Source organism: Coregonus clupeaformis, unplaced genomic scaffold, assembly GCF_020615455.1.
Source record: "Coregonus clupeaformis isolate EN_2021a unplaced genomic scaffold, ASM2061545v1 scaf0982, whole genome shotgun sequence".
NCBI classification, from domain to species: Eukaryota; Metazoa; Chordata; class Actinopteri; order Salmoniformes; family Salmonidae; genus Coregonus; species Coregonus clupeaformis.
In genome coordinates, this window is record NW_025534436.1 from 165937 (window position 1) to 183671 (window position 17735).

The 17735-nt window shown below is 42.5% G+C and overlaps 1 pseudogene; it reads right to left on the minus strand.

Moving 5' to 3' along the window:
- Nucleotides 1–2954: 2954 nt before the first annotated feature.
- On the minus strand, nt 2955–12374 carry LOC121566461 (annotated as a pseudogene).
- Between the last annotated feature and the right edge of the window lie 5361 nt (nt 12375–17735).

Genomic DNA, 17735 nt, shown 5'->3' on the forward strand with positions numbered 1-17735 from the left:
AAATGGCATATTATATTATTATTATTATGTTGCCAACATGTAGGCTTAGTAGAAATCACACTCCAACTGGAGCAAATAGTCATGCTTTGGAGATGTCCAACTTATGAACGACATAAACCCTAGCGTCTGTGAAGTACATCCCTAAACAGCCTGACTTGGAGAATGGAAAGGCACAGGTATCAAATGCACCAGAGCACAGGAAGGATCCAATAAAAGCACTCATGTTCCTGCCCCTGGATAGCGTGAAGGTTTGCATTCAGTTCAGGTTCTTCAACGCAAAATCATGAAGGCTGGCCTACTTCCTGCTGATGTAGAAAGTGTGTTACCCACGTCTTAAATGATTAGCTTGCATATCATATCATGCATCAATGTTAGAACATCTGTCATAACTTCACTTCAGTAGGCTTGAGGTTGATTGTTACCAAAACTAGGGTACCTGATTTAAATGAATGCAAAAAAAAATATTAGGAAGGTGTTCTTAATGTTTTGTACACTCAGTGTCAGTCACAGTATAAGTGATATTATTCTGGCCTAATTTAAACTGACTGAGATTGAATCATTGTATCCAAAGTTGGGGCATCCTATTACAATGATATTTTTATGAGTTGTGTTGGGTCTCTTCTCAAAAGATTATTCCCACGAGTCACTGGATTTCAACTTTTAAAGCTTAATAACTACTGTATTACAGCCTGGATCATGTCTTGGTGTTCCCCAAGGCTCCATTGTGGGTCCACTCCATATTATATCTTATACTGATTTGGTGATAAAGGCATAGTGTGATATGAGGCTGTAAAGGCATCAGCATGCTTCAGTTCGGCTGGCGGCTAGTGAACCAAAAGAGTGTTCTCGCATACTCCCTTGAAAAACAAGAAAAAAGCGGCAATAGTACTGTTTGTCAATTTTGACATGCCGTAGCCAGTATACACTTCCTCAAAATAGTCAGAATTAATCTAAGATAACTCAATAAATCTGTCCTTCATTTTACATCTAACTAAGATGTTTGGTGCAGTATTTCTCAATGAAAAAATGTGCATGAAAACGAGTCGTCTCTCATTGAGTGACAACCATGGGTGTGTTCGTAAATTTACTCTGGCTATTTACTCCGATTTCAGAGTACTCTTGTCTGAGTGTGCCAGAGCACAGAATAACTGATGAATTTACGATCACGCAACACCCGATGAATATGACCGGTGTCAGTAAACGTCTGCAAAAAAACGGAATTAAATTGTTGCCAGCGGCACAGTTACAGTCACTAACGCTCTAGATAACATGAAAACAGCCTAACCAGCTCTGCTAGGGCGAGTAAAATGGTCTCTCATTTGTGTCTGCAAGTACGTAGCAAACTAGCCAACTTTAGCCAGTTAGCTTGGGTGCTTGACTGCCGTTGAGGTCAGAATACTCGGATCAACCCTCGGCCAGTGCGTCCAGTGTGCACTCTGAATGCTCCGAGAGCGAAACGCTCTGAATTTAGAACAGACAATCTGACAACGCTCTGAATTTACGAATGACCCAGAGCACACTCTGACACAATGGAGGCAATTTACAAACACACCCAAATACTTTATTGAAGAATCCCTACAATTGACCAATCACGGACGAAGGGGCGTAGACTCCGGCTCCCGACCTTCGGCTGTCCTCGAGAAAAAAAATTGTGTGCCGGGAACAGCCGAAAAAAACCTTACCGATGTCCAAAACAAACAAAAACGTCACAAAATGTTGTCATAATATATGCACAAACTCTTCCAAATTGTTTCGGCTGGGAAGCATGCAGACGCCTTAAGGGGGAACTTACAAGAGAAAATGCTGCGCGTCTGAGGTTTTGGCTGAAAGACAAACTGTGGGTTTACACTGTTATCATGAGGTATTCTGGTTTTGGTGAGTTCCGCCGTATGGCAAACTGTTTGGTTACATACACTGTACTGCTTCATCACAAATACCCACACAACTATTTTAAAGCTGACATTTTTTTGCTTTTTTCGTCGTTTGGTAAGAAAATAAATTAGCTTGAGAAAGGTGCCCTGTGTTATTATAGAGCTAACAAGATAAGAATGCCTAACTATTTGAGTTGAGATCCACACACAAGAGAACACAACACAAACACAGAGATGACAAAAGGTTGGCTGGCTAGGTTAATTATGACGCTGGTTCCATCACTCTGTGGTTCTTCCACAGTTCCGAGCCATTTTGGTTCTGTGACCCAGGTTCTAATCACTGATATCAAGTGTCTGTTCTATTGGTCTGGATTTGCCAAAAACTCTGTACATCTTCTAGGTTAACCTCGGAATCCACATCAGATTTTTTTGTGTGAGATTTGTGTGTGACCAGGTCATATTGTTCATAAGTTATTTGGGTCAAGTTCTTTAGTCCTCCTGGGTTTGGGTGATCTCTGGATTTCTGACATGTGTGTATGTGTGTGTGTGTGTGTGTGTGTGTAAGCAGGAAATAAGCAAGTGTGGATTGTGTGTGCATTTGAGGAGTACCAAAGTGCTTGTATCATGTCAGGACACTGGATCTCTGAAACACATCCCTAGATTTCTACAGTGCATATCTATTTCTGTAGAGAACAGAAGAAGAATAAACATAAATTACTCAGTATACATATTCACTAAAGTTACCTGATTATACTATAATAAAGAACCTCTATGAAAGGTAATTCAGGGGTCAAGGCTGCTTTGTAGTGTTTGTGTTTAGCATGTGGGAGTTGTGAAAAAGAATGAATGTTCACAAAACTTGGAAAGTATGCTAAAGACATCAGTAGTTTTATGTCTGCATGCCCACAGGTTTGGTTAGTGGTTGCATGGGCGTGTGGGAGACAGTACAAGTGGTTAAGGAGAGTGCAGTGATTTTTGGCTGCTTGAGTGTGTGTCTGTGTGTGACGGAGAGATTGAGGTTAGCCTTTGTGGGGCTTTGAGTGGCTCTACATTTCGTTAAATAGAAAGAAAACATGTATGTGGTTGTATGTGCATGTGTCAATCTGTATCGGTCTATATGTATCGTCAAGAGGGGGAATCAGTGTGTGTGTATGTGTGATTGTAAGTTTTTAACCCAGTATGGATTTTTAACTGTTCCTCTTTCCTTTCACTCAGTTAGCGGGTCCTGGGTCGGCCAAGGGCATGGTGTGTAGTACCTCGTCCAGCAGCTGCAGAGCCCGGTGCAGGTGTACCTCCACCCAACAGGGGGTATGTTTGATGCTCTGCCGGGGGTAGTCGGGCCCCAGCCCTTCACAAAGCTCAGCCGCAGGATACACAGCCTCCGGAGGTCATCCACACCTATCCCCGCTGCTGCAGAAAGACCTGGAAGAAAGAGGAAGTGAGGTATTAGGGATGGGCATTTTAAATGATTTCACAATCCGAATAATATCATGATATTTTTTTCGGATATCCAGATAGTCAAAATACATGTTTAACTTGTTGGGGAATTGCTCGTGCGACTCGGGAGAGAGCCGGTGCGCTGCGCACTGCTTGTTTGGGGAAGGATGGGGAAGCGGCGGAAGAGGAGCAGGGGCCGGTGTGTGTGACAGTCTATGTGTGTGGCATGGAGGGAGAGAAAAAAGTAGCCAAACCGACTCACGCTAGTTAAGACAAACTTGTCGCTTTATAGGTGAGCTATCATACCATCTGGTAGTGCCTATCTTGACTGCATCAAATCAATGTAAAAATGCTAACTAGCTACAGTAGCAAGGCTAATTTAGTTTTTTTTTGCTGCTCTCCCTGTCATTGTCTACAACAACTCCATTCATATTAAACAACAGCCTACCTGTTGGTTGATCATTGTAGCCTTCTACTTCTCATTTAGACAACTTAATTCCGTAATTGTAATTCCATTTTGCATTGATTACAAATCTCCCACTTCACTTGCTACACATGAAGTCCCTGACAACAAGAACAAGCTACACGTGTATAACCTGTGTAGGCTATGAGGTATTACTTCTTATGGGGTGCACGTCATAAAAACTACATTCAAAAGTTTGTTGTTTTATTAAATTTAGAATATAAAATGTAATGGTATATCTTTGTGTTTAGCTGTCATGCCCTGGCCTATAGAACTCTAGCTAGTTTGGTCAGGGTGTGAATATATTCTAGGTTTGTATTTCTATGTTTGGCCGGGTGTGGTTCCCAATCAGAGGCAGCTGTCGCTCGTTGTCTCTGATTGGGGATCATACTTAGGCAGCCAGTGTTCCTGCCTGCGTTGTGGGATTTTGTTATGTTCATGTTTAGGCTTGTGTGTTAGCCTTTGGACCGTCACGGTTAAGTTTGTTGTTTTGGTTTTCACACACTGTTGCTGGTATTTTGGCCCATTCCTCCATGCAGATCTCCTCTAGAGCAGTGATGTTTTGGGGCTGTCGCTGGGCAACACAGACTTTCAACTCCCTCCAAAGATTTTCTTTGGGGTTGAGATCTGGAGACTGGCTAGGCCACTCCAGGACCTTGAAATGCTTCTTACGAAGCCACTCCTTCGTTGCCCGGGCGGTGTGTTTGGGATCATTGTCATGCTGAAAGACCCAGCCACGTTTCATCTTCAATGCCCTTGCTGATGGAAGGAGGTTTTCACTCAAAATCTCACGATACATGGCCCCATTCATTCTTTCCTTTACACGGATCAGTCGTCCTGGTCCCTTTGCAGAAAAAACAGCCCCAAAGCATGATGTTTCCACCCCCATGCTTCACAGTAGGTATGGTGTTCTTTGGATGCAACTCAGCATTCTTTGTCCTCCAAACACGACGAGTTGAGTTTTTACCAAAAAGTTATATTTTGGTTTCATCTGACCATATGACATTCTCCCAATCCTCTTCTGGATCATCCAAATGCACTCTAGCAAACTTCAGACGGGCCTGGACATGTACTGGCTTAAGCAGGGGGACACGTCTGGCACTGCAGGATTTGAGTCCCTGGCGGCGTAGTTTGTTACTGATGGTAGGCTTTGTTACTTTGGTCCCAGCTCTCTGCAAGTCATTCACTAGGTCCCCCCGTGTGGTTCTGGGATTTTTGCTCACCGTTCTTGTGATCATTTTGACCCCATGGGGGGAGATCTTGCGTGGAGCCCCAGATCGAGGGAGATTATCAGTGGTCTTGTATGTCTTCCATTTCCTAATAATTGCTCCCACAGTTGATTTCTTCAAACCAAGCTGCTTACCTATTGCAGATTCAGTCTTCTCAGCCTGGTGCAGGTCTACAATTTTGTTTCTGGTGTCCTTTGACAGCTCTTTGGTCTTGGCCATAGTGGAGTTTGGAGTGTGACTGTTTGAGGTTGTGGACAGGTGTCTTTTATACTGATAACAAGTTCAAACAGGTGCCATTAATACAGGAAACGAGTGGAGGACAGAGGAGCCTCTTAAAGAAGAAGTTACATGTCTGTGAGAGCCAGAAATCTTGCTTGTTTGTAGGTGACCAAATACTTATTTTCCACCATAATTTCCAAATAAATTCATTAAAAATCTTACAATGTGATTTTCTGGATGTGCCTCTCTCATCTTTTTAAGTTGGAGAACTTGCACAATTGGTGGCTGACTAAATACTTTTTTTCCCCACTGTATGGACAGCTTTTCCATATAATTTTATTTGACATTCTGGGACAAAGTAGTGCCCCTATTTAGTCAAATGACAACACATGTCACTCAATTCAGTGCCTCCGAGTTCCATGTATCAAACAGTTATTTCAGTTATCTTAAAACCAGGAAAATCTGGAGAGCCTTCTGCAGATTACAGACCCATACATTTAATAAATTGTGACAATAAAATAATAACAAAACTCGTAAGCAACAGAATGGCAAAAGTCTTATCAGACTTGATACACATCTTTTTAAGTGGGAGAACTTGCACAATTGGTGGCTGACTAAATACTTTTTTCCCCCACTTTATATCCCTTTATTACTTTCCAACCCCACCATCCCCTCCGTAATTGGATTAAACTAGTGAACAACAATGCTTAGGCCTCTACTTCATGCTTATACATACTATATACATTTTATGGACACAGTCACTAATTATATTTTGTTTGTTTTTACTCCTGAACTTCCTCCGATCATTTTCATGATGTCCATCTGGTATGCTTCTATATGCCATATCTTTCTAACTGTGCTCTTTCACAAAAGCTCACAATATATAACCTATATACTTCTATGGACACAGCATGTCTTACACTAGTTATCTTGTTGTTATTAGTTGTTGTTATTAGATCATTTTATTTAATTGAGAAAAAGCCTTCATTGTTAAAATAGGGCTATATATTTTTATTTTATTTTAAATGAATCCTCTTTCAAGTAATCGAATACTAAGGTCCATTCAGATATTCAAATATTTGAATAACCGTGCCCATTCCTATGAGGTATAGATTAAAAGAGAAATATGGTGTCCCACAGGGGTCAATACTTGGACCCATTCTCATTCAAAAGAATACCACTTCAACAGAGGCTATAAATTCACAAATTCACAATAGCCAAATTGAACAAAATATGAAAATAAAACACACTAAGGCTGTGCATATCTCATATACTGTACATTGTACTTACTGACTGCAGGGGCAATGCCTCCAACGCTGCCTGGCCCAGGGATGTTGCCTGCCACGGCGGCAGCCTGAGCTGCTGCTGCCGCCTGCGCTGTAGCTGCCTGCTGCTGCATTTGCCTGTGACACTGTCTCAGGTCAAACACCTACAGGGGAGAGAACAGTCTGATGTCAGAACACCTACAGAGAGACATCAGTGTCCAGTCAAACTCCTATAAGGAGAGGTCATCAAGAGGACAAACAACTGCAAAGAGAACAGACAGCGGTAATTGTGTTTCTCACCTTGATGTAGGCGCCGGGGTAGATCTTGTGTACTGCGTCGCCTGGCGCTCTGCCTGCCTCTCTGTCCAGGTAGTAGCTCTGCACGAACACGGCGTGGTCGCTCATACAGCGCATCCACACGTCTCCCTCGCCACGACACTCCAGCTGCACTCCTTTACCTATGTGCAACCTGTGAGAGAGAGGGAGAGATGAAGATGCTGAGTACAAGTGAACATAAGTTGTATTAAAGTGTTATATTTCAGTCAACAAAATAAGTTGCATTTTGCTACAGTACGGCTTCTGCCACAGGTACAAACAGATAGAGACCAGGCATGGCATGATTATGAATGAGAGATATACACATAAACATAGTTTGCACAAAGGCATAGATATACCAATCAACATTTCTGAGCCAAAACAACAGACACATATAAAGGCATACAAAATAGACATTTGCGGCAAGGTAAGAACTAGCATGCTTATTGATATAGAGATAGCACTAGAGGAGCACAGACCTGGCTCTCTCGCTGGTGTCAGTGCGGTGGACGTTGCTGAGCTGGCCCAAACAGAAGCGGTCACCCCCTGAGGGGTCCACGTAGCCGTCCACCGTCACCACCGGGCAGCTAGCTGGCACCTTGAACATCTCCCCCACCTGGACATCCATCTCAAAGTAGGAGATGGAGCACCAGAACTCTGGCCCTGCACACAGACAATAATGTGGTCAGCAGAGTGTGTGTGTGCGTGCATGCATGCGTTTGCATCTATACATCTATATACAGTGGGGGAAAAAAGTATTTAGTCAGCCACCAATTGTGCAAGTTCTCCAACTTAAAAAGATGAGAGAGGCCTGTAATTTTCATCATAGGTACACGTCAACTATGACAGACAATTGAGAAAAAATAAATCCAGAAAATCACATTGTAGGATTTTTAATGAATTTATTTGCAAATTATGGTGGAAAATAAGTATTTGGTCACCTACAAACAAGCAAGATTTCTGGCTCTCACAGACCTGTAACTTCTTCTTTAAGAGGCTCCTCTGTCCTCCACTCGTTACCTGTATTAATGGCACCTGTTTGAACTTGTTATCAGTATAAAAGACACCTGTCCACAACCTCAAACAGTCACACTCCAAACTCCACTATGGCCAAGACCAAAGAGCTGTCAAAGGACACCAGAAACAAAATTGTAGACCTGCACCAGGCTGGGAAGACTGAATCTGCAATAGGTAAGCAGCTTGGTTTGAAGAAATCAACTGTGGGAGCAATTATTAGGAAATGGAAGACATACAAGACCACTGATAATCTCCCTCGATCTGGGGCTTCCACGCAAGATCTCACCCCGTGGGGTCAAAATGATCACAAGAACGGTGAGCAAAAATCCCAGAACCACACGGGGGGACCTAGTGAATGACCTGCAGAGAGCTGGGACCAAAGTAACAAAGCCTACCATCAGTAACACACCACACCGCCAGGGACTCAAATCCTGCAGTGCCAGACGTGTCCCCCTGCTTAAGCCAGTACATGTCCAGGCCCGTCTGAAGTTTGCTAGAGTGCATTTGGATGATCCAGAAGAGGATTGGGAGAATGTCATATGGTCAGATGAAACCAAAATAGAACTTTTTGGTAAAAACTCAACTCGTCGTGTTTGGAGGACAAAGAATGCTGAGTTGCATCCAAAGAACACCATACCTACTGTGAAGCATGGGGGTGGAAACATCATGCTTTGGGGCTGTTTTTCTGCAAAGGGAACAGGACGACTGATCCGTGTAAAGGAAAGAATGAATGGGGCCATGTATCGTGAGATTTTGAGTGAAAACCTCATTCCGTCAGCAAGGGCATTGAAGATGAAACGTGGCTGGGTCTTTCAGCATGACAATGATCCCAAACACACCGCCTGGGCAACGAAGGAGTGGCTTCGTAAGAAGCATTTCAAGGTCCTGGAGTGGCCTAGCCAGTCTCCAGATCTCAACCCCATAGAAAATCTTTGGAGGGAGTTGAAAGTCCGTGTTGCCCAGCGACAGCCCCAAAACATCACTGCTCTAGAGGAGATCTGCATAGAGGGATGGGTCAAAATACCAGCAACAGTGTGTGAAAACCTTGTGAAGACTTACAGAAAACGTTTGACCTGTATGATTGCCAACAAAGGGTATATAACAAAGAATTGAGAAACTTTTGTTATTGACCAAATACTTATTTTCCACCATAATTTGCAAATAAATTCATTAAAAATCCTACAATGTGATTTTCTGGAGAAAAAAAATCTCATTTTGTCTGTCATAGTTGACGTGTACCTATGATGAAAATTACAGGCCTCTCTCATCTTTTTAAGTGAGAGAACTTGCACAGTTGGTGGCTGACTAAATACTTTTTTTCCCCACTGTATACTGTGTATATGTGTTGTCTTACCTGGATGATTGGACACAGGGGGAGGAAAGGAGGCCGAGCCATGATGCTGAGACCCTAAAAGGTGAACAAGGAAACGACACAGGTTACCAAACATACACTATTCCTAACAATATCGGGGAAAAAAGCACCTCAGAAGACATACAGACACACTTTGGGCATACTGTGACTTACTGTAACTGCCTAACTTACAGAAGTGTGTTGGATGGTGGAGAGGAGGCTGTTGGTGGCCACACCCATTCTGTTGTTGGGGTCCTACAGGAGTGTAGGATGCTGTGCTACTGCCTGTCCAAGTTGCTGAATTCCAAAACAATAAATACAAATTAACAACAGGCACAAGCTTAAGCCATCAATCTGGCAAACTACCATTTTGCATTTGTACAAATATTTAGATTTTCTTTTCCACTTTTCAAATACAGTATGAGGATTCATCATGCCGTTGAAATGAATTGTGTATGGCTCCCTGAGTGTGTGTGTGTGTGTGTGTGTGTGTGTGTGTGTGTGTGTGTGTGTGTGTGTGTGTGTGTGTGTGTGCGTGTATGCGTGTGTGCGTGTGTGAACCGTATGGCAGTACTAACTGTGGAACGCAGCCTGTGTCTGTGTGTGTTTGGAGCTGTTGTATCCATTCTGACCAGGCGGGGGCTGGGGCGGCTGGGGGTTCTGTGGTGGCCCGTGTGGCAGCCCGTGTGTTGGGGTGGAGGGGGGCGGCGTGGGGGTCATAGGGGTCATGACCTGACCCTGAGGAGAGGCGATCTGTAGGAGCCCCTCACTGTGACCTCCCTGGAGAGGCAGCATAGAGCCGGACACTAGAGAGGAGAGAGAGAGACACACACACACACACACACACACACACACACACACACACATACACACACACACACACACACATGAAGAGCTACCAGGTTGTTGTCAATATCAATAGGTAGGCAGCAATCGATAAACAAACGTCACATAACAGGATGACGCAGTGACACCCATAGAAACTGAAATAGAACACTTGTGGACATCTTTGGTAACACCTATCTGCCAAACAATCACCTAAGCTTTATTAAAAGATCACCTTAGGGAGCAGCAAAACAGGAGCGGACATTCCATTTTTCTCTATGTATTGGAACTTATTTTTGTCCAGCTCCCATTACTAAGTTGGATGTGCGTAAAACTCCCTCGGTCTTACCTGTGGGCGAGAGGGGCATGTTGGGGTAGAGGGTGATGGGCGGAGGGGCGCGCTGCGGTTCCGGCGGGAGCTGCAGAGGCGGGAGGGGCTGGCCGTAGTGGTCTGGAGGCTGTAGCTTGAGCGCCCCTGGGTGGGGGTGAGGGTGGGGGTGGTCCGACGGGGACATGCATGGTGGCATATCCATCTGGATACAGTCATGAATGTACTCCTCCTTGATCAGCCTCCCAGGGGGGCCTAGAGGAGAGAGGGCTACCAACAACATGGTATAACATTGTCATTAGTTTCAAGTTTTATTAGTCGTACGGGATACACATGGTATACACCGTCCAACGAAACGCTTACTTGCAGGTTCCTTCTCGACAATGCAACAACAATAAGAAATAATACAATATTAGAATACAAACATAAAATAAATGGCTCAGTAGAAAATAATAAAGATTTTAGCATAAGTATAATATTAACCACCTGTGTGTAATGCATTGTAAATGCATTTATGCAATTATAAACATTAAATGCTTTGTAATGAATACAAGTACATTTTTGCAAGGCAACTATAAAGAATTGATTAATGCAGAAACAGTCTGGCATCCAGGCCAGTGAGACATGGGCATACCACAATAGTACTTTTTTCACACTATTGTGCCAAGCCGAACCGTAAGTTGCTGGCTTGGATATTTTCTTTTCACATTGTCCTTTCCAGCACAGTTCCAGCAACTATGGTGGATGCTTAACCAGACCAGCACAGTGCAGCTTGGCTTGATGTGGCTAGGCTCTGTAGTATGATAAGGGTATAGGACTGAAGGGAAAGAGGAATGTTTGGAAATCTGACACCATCAACAAAGTAGATGAAGACAAAATAATACTGTTATAATTAACAAGCCTGCAGTAAGTTGGTTAGTACTGTGATAGTGCACTCACCTGTATTTTGGAGACTGAGACCAACTTTGAAAGAGAACAAAAGAAAGGAGGGGCAAAGAAAGAAAGAAAGAAAGAAAGAAAGAAAGAAAGAAAGAAAGAAAGAAAGAAAGAAAGAAAGAAAGAAAGAAAGAAAGAAAGAAAGAAAGAAAGAAAGAAAGAAAGAAAGAAAGAAAGAAAGAAAGAAAGAAAGAAAGAAAGAAAAAGAGAATACGAGAGAGAAAATGGGGGGGGTAAATGTCTGCAATTTCACTGCAATGATTGTAATTAATTCAAATTGTGGTGAAGTCAAAATATCATTCACATAAACCAACCTTTTTATGCAAGTAAAGTACAAAAATTCACGACAGGCCTGATGAAAACAGCAAATGTCGGTAAACTTTCCATATGTCGACATAAAAAAAATACGCTATACAAGGTGGGATCTTTTTGTGTCGGTAAAATGAATTATGTGAGAAATGGAGGTGGAAACGCTTTTATGCAAAATATTGATACACTATATGGCCAAAAGTATGTGGACACTCCTTCAAATTAGTGGATTCGGCAATTTCAGCCACACCTGTTGCTCTTAACCATAATAACCTCATCATGTATCTGCAAGTTGTTGGCTTGACCAGAGTGGGCACATCTGTTATTTTTTTACTAAACCATCAGTAGAATTGAAAATGCGATGGAAACCCATTTAACTTCATCATGCACAGCTTTTTATCCGCAAAAAGTCAATTTGATGGAAACACATCTCTGGTGGGGAACATGCGCATATTGTTTAAGCAGATTTTCGAATATTTGCATGAAAATCTGTTACTGTAATATTTGTAATGTTATGGCAGAAAACACAGCATTTCCAGTACATATCAGAAACACCTGCACCATTAGGCATTAAGCAATATAGGGTGAAATATCCCTTTAAGCTGTTGAACAGACCTACCAATGCCGGGCGAAACCACTCTCTCGTAGTGGTAGGGGTTGACACACACATTGTCATATTTGAGGTCGAAGGCGTATTGGCAGAACTTGACGTGCTTTAGCTCATTCTTGTGTAGGTCTGGCCAGCGCCATAGTCGAGCGTAGATCACATGGGGGAAGCCTTTCCTCCCTGCAACCTGGAGTGAGGGGGAGGGCGGAGAGAGAGAGAGAGAGTTAGAGATACATGGCCCTATTCAATCAAAACTAGTATATGGGTATAAGTTATGCAATTATAAACATTAAATGCTTTGTAATGAATACAAGTACATTTTTGCAAGGCAACTATAAAGAATTGATTAATGCAGAAACAGTCTGATGTGAGTAAGACTTTTAAGCAGGTCAACATTCACAAGGCCGCAGGGCCAGACGGATTACCAGGACGTGTACTCCGAGCATGTGCTGACCAACTGGCAAGTGTCTTCACTGACATTTTCAACATGTCCCTGACTGAGTCTGTAATACCAACATGTTTCAAGCAGACCACCATAGTCCCCGTGCCCAAGAACTCTAAGATAACCTGCCTAAATGACTACCGACCCGTAGCACTGACGTCTGTAGCCATGAAGTGCTTTGAAAGACTGGTCATGGCTCACATCAACAGCATAATCCCAGAAACCCTAGACCCACTCCAATTTGCATACCGCCCCAACAGATCCACAGATGATGCAATCTCTATCGCACTCCACACTGCCCTTTCCCACCTGGACAAGAGGAACACCTACGTGAGAATGCTATTCATTGACTACAGCTCAGCATTCAACACCATAGTGCCCTCTAAGCTCATCACTAAGCTAAGGATCCTGGGACTAAACACCTCCCTCTGCAACTGGATCCTGGACTTCCTGACGGGCCGCCCCCAGGTGGTAAGGGTAGGTAACAACACATCTGCCACACTGATCCTCAACACGGGGGCCCCTCAGGGGGTGCGTGCTCAGTCCCCCTCCTGTACTCTCTGTTCACCCATGACTGCATGGCCAGGCACGACTCCAACACCATCATTAAGTTTGCCGACGACACAACAGTGGTAGGCCTGATCACCGACAACGATGAGACAGCCTATAGGGAGGAGGTCAGAGATCTGGCCGTGTGGTGCCAGGACAACAACCTCTCCCTCAACGTGACCAAGACAAAGGAGATGATTGTGGACTACAGGAAAAAAAAGAGGACTGAGCACGCCCCCATTCTCATCGACGGGGCTGTAGTGGAACAGGTTGAGAGCTTCAAGTTCCTTGGTGTCCACATCACCAACGAACTATCATGGTCCAAACACACCAAGACAGTCGTGAAGAGGGCACGACAAAGCCTATTCCCCCTCAGGAGACTAAAAAGATTTGGCATGGGTCCTCAGATCCTCAAAAAATTCTACAGCTGCACCATCGAGAGCATCCTGACTGGTTGCATCACCGCCTGGTATGGCAACTGCTTGGCCTCTGACCGCAAGGCACTACAGAGGGTAGTGCGTACGGCCCAGTACATCACTGGGGCAAAGCTCCCTGCCATCCAGGACCTCTATACCAGGCGGTGTCAAAGGAAGGCCCTCAAAATTGTCAAAGACTCCAGCCACCCTAGTCATAGACTGTTCTCTCTGCTACCGCACGGCAAGCGGTACCGGAGTGCCAAGTCTAGGTCCAAAAGACTTCTCAACAGCTTCTACCCCCAAGCCATAAGACTCCTGAACAGCTAATCATGGCTACCCGGACTATTTGCACTGCCCCCCACCCCATCCTTTTTACGCTGCTGCTACTCTGTTAAGTATTTATGCATAGTCACTTTAACTCTACCCACATGTACATATTACCTCAACTACCTCAACTAGCCGGTGCCCCCGCACATTGACTATGCAACGGTACCCCCCTGTATATATAGCCTCCCTACTGTCACTTTATTTTACTGTATATATAGCCTCCCTACTGTCACTTTATTTTACTTCTGCTCTTTTTTTCTCAACACTTTTTTGTTGTTGTTTTATTCTTACTTTTTTGTTTAAAATAAATGCACTGTTGGTTAAGGGCTGTAAGTAAGCATTTCACTGTAATGTCTGCACCTGTTGTATTCGGCGCATGTGACCAATAAAATTTGATTTGATTTGATTTGATTTGATTTGAAGTTAAATCTCTTAACTGGGCTAGAAATGTTTTAAAGAGGCTGTGCAGTCAAAAACGTGATTTTCCTCTTTTTTTTAATGATATTTCCACACCATGAGTTTGAAATAACACTCCAAATGTTATTTAGGCCTGGAATTTCAGCCTGTTCAGGTGGAATGGAGTTTTTGGCCCACATCATGAAACAGCAATCTGATCTGATTATTCTGACCAATGACCAATCATCTTTTATTTGCATATGTATCCTCCTACTTTGAAGGGGTAAATGGGGTAGACTTTAGAGTCTAGAGAATCCTATCCGCCAATCATGGTTGTGTACATAAATATATAAAAATGTGCATCAACATGCCCACACGATCAGACTGAGCATTTCAATTGCAAAAGGAGATTCAGGGAAATAAATGTTTAATATATTTTGAGTTATTTTCATGAAATAAACACACACAGTGATTTATTAGACATACAGTGATGATTTAAAAATGAAAATAAATAGACTGTATGGGGGCTTTAAAAAATTCAATTTCTTTGTGAAGCTTGCGTTCAATTGCCCCTCCCTGTTAAACATAACAAGCTGATCTGACTGACTTAAGATGAAAACTTCAACCCTGTTACGGTCAACCCTGTTACTTTATTTGGCACTTAATAAGCACTTACTATAGTCATTTATTTATTTAACCTTTTGAAAAGTGTAGGCATCCTGATAAATAAGAACACACCCTTTTCCATTATACCTCAGCACACGGATCAAGAAGGCCGCTTTCTAATTTTGAATTGTATATCCCCTATATTAGCTATATTAGATCAAATCCAGACAGGAACTATAATTTTAGCAGGTGATCTAAATCACACATTCGGCAAGTTAGACAGACATAGCAATAAAAAAGAAAATACACTTAGTGACAGAATATAGAGACTGAACAGAGCACATCTTCAAGACCCGAAATGTATTAAATACGTAAACGAAAAAAATAAAGACCTTTATCAACATAAATGGAGACATAGAGGCCAGAGAAAAGCTGACCCGACATAATTTTGAATGCTTTTAAGGCGTACATTAGGGGAATGATAATCTCATACTCGGCAACAGTTAAATCTTTGTTAGAAATCAAAATTTTATAAAAATACATTACTATCTTAAAAAAAGACCATAAAAAATCTTTACACGGTAAAGAAAAAAATACAATTTCTGAACTTAAGTAGGAATATGATCTTTTACTTTTGAAGAGAGCCAACAACTACAGGTTAAACTCAAATAAAACATACTATTTAATGGCAAATAAACCTGGTAAACACCTCGCAGCCCCCACAAAACGAATACACGCCAAATCAGTTATCATTTTAAAAGATAAGGATAAAAATGCTTTCATTAGAAACAATAACGCTATTAATATATATATTTTAAAGCTTCTATTAAACTCTATATGAATCAGAATTAAACAACAGTTGGACTAATCCTACAGCCTTCTTTAACTCAATAACCCTGAAGCAACTATCAGCAGACAAAAAAGAATCACCCAAAAATAAATATTAGACACTGTTAAAACATTTGCGCAGAGAAAAGCAGCAGGTACAGTGGGGGAAAAAAGTATTTAGTCAGCCACCAATTGTGCAAGTTCTCCCACTTAAAAAGATGAGAGAGGCCTGTAATTTTCATCATAGGTACATGTCAACTATGACAGACAAAATGAGAATTTTTATTCCAGAAAATCAAATTGTAGGATTTTTTATGAATTTATTTGCAGATTATGGTGGAAAATAAGTATTTGGTCAATAACAAAAGTTTCTCAATACTTTGTTATATACCCTTTGTTGGCAATGACACAGGTCAAACATTTTCTGTAAGTCTTCACAAGGTTTTCACACACTGTTGCTGGTATTTTGGCCCATTCCTCCATGCATATCTCCTCTAGAGCAGTGATGTATTGGGGCTGTCGCTGGGCAACACAGACTTTCAACTACCTCCAAAGATTTTCTATGGGGTTGAGATCTGGAGACTGGCTAGGCCACTCCAGGACCTTGAAATGCTTCTTACGGAGCCACTCCTTCGTTGCCCGGGCGGTGTGTTTGGGATCATTGTCATGCTGAAAGACCCAGCCACGTTTCATCTTCAATGCCCTTGCTGATAGAAGGAGGTTTTCACTCAAAATCTCACGATACATGGCCCGATTCATTCTTTCCTTTACACGGATCAGTCGTCCTGGTCCCTTTGCAGAAAAACAGCCCCAAAGCATGATTTTCCCACCCCCATGCTTCACAGTAGATATGGTGTTCTTTGGATGCAACTCAGCATTCTTTGTCCTCCAAACACGACGAGTTGAGTTTTTACCAAAAAGTTCTATTTTGGTTTCATCTGACCATATGACATTCTCCGAATCCTCTTATGGATCATCCAAATGCACTCTAGCAAACTTCAGATGGGCCTGGACATGTACTGGCTTAAGCAGGGGGACACGTCTGGCACTGCAGGATTTGAGTCCCTGGCGGCGTAGTGTGTTACTGATGGTAGGCTTTGTTACTTTGGTCCCAGCTCTCTGCAGGTCATTCACTAGGTCCCCCCATGTGGTTCTGGGATTTTTGCTCACCGTTCTTGTGATCAATTTGACCCCACGGGGGGAGATCTTGCGTGGAGCCCCAAATCGAGGGAGATTATCAGTGGTCTTGTATGTCTTCCATTTCCTAATAATTGCTCCCACAGTTGATTTCTTCAAACCAAGCTGCTTACCTATTGCAGATTCAGTCTTCCCAGCCTGGTGCAGGTCTACAATTTTGTTTCTGGTGTCCTTTGACAGCTCTTTGGTCTTGGCCATAGTGGAGTTTGGAGTGTGACTGTTTGAGGTTGTGGACAGGTGTCTTTTATACTGATAACAAGTTCAAACAGGTGCCATTAATAGAGGTAACGAGTTGAGGACAGAGGAGCCTCTTAAAGAAGAAGTTACAGGTCTGTGAGAGCCAGAAATCTTGCTTGTTTGTAGGTGACCAAATACTTATTTTCCACCATAATTTCCAAATAAATTCATTAAAAATCCTACAATGTGATTTTCTGGAAAAAAAATTCTCAATTTGTCTGTCATAGTTGACGTGTACCTATGATGAAAATTACAGGCCTCTCTCATCTTTTTAAGTTGGAGAACTTGCACAATTGGTGGCTGACTAAATACTTTTTTCCCCACTGTATGGACAGCTTTTCCATATAATTTTATTTGACATTCTGGGACAAAGTAGTGCCCCTATTTAGTCAAATGACAACACATGTCACTCAATTCAGTGCCTCCGAGTTCCATGTATCAAACAGTTATTTCAGTTATATTAAAACCAGGAAAATCTGGAGAGCCTTCTGCAGATTACAGACCCATACATTTAATAAATTGTGACAATAAAATAACACAAACAAATATAAGAACATGTTTCAGT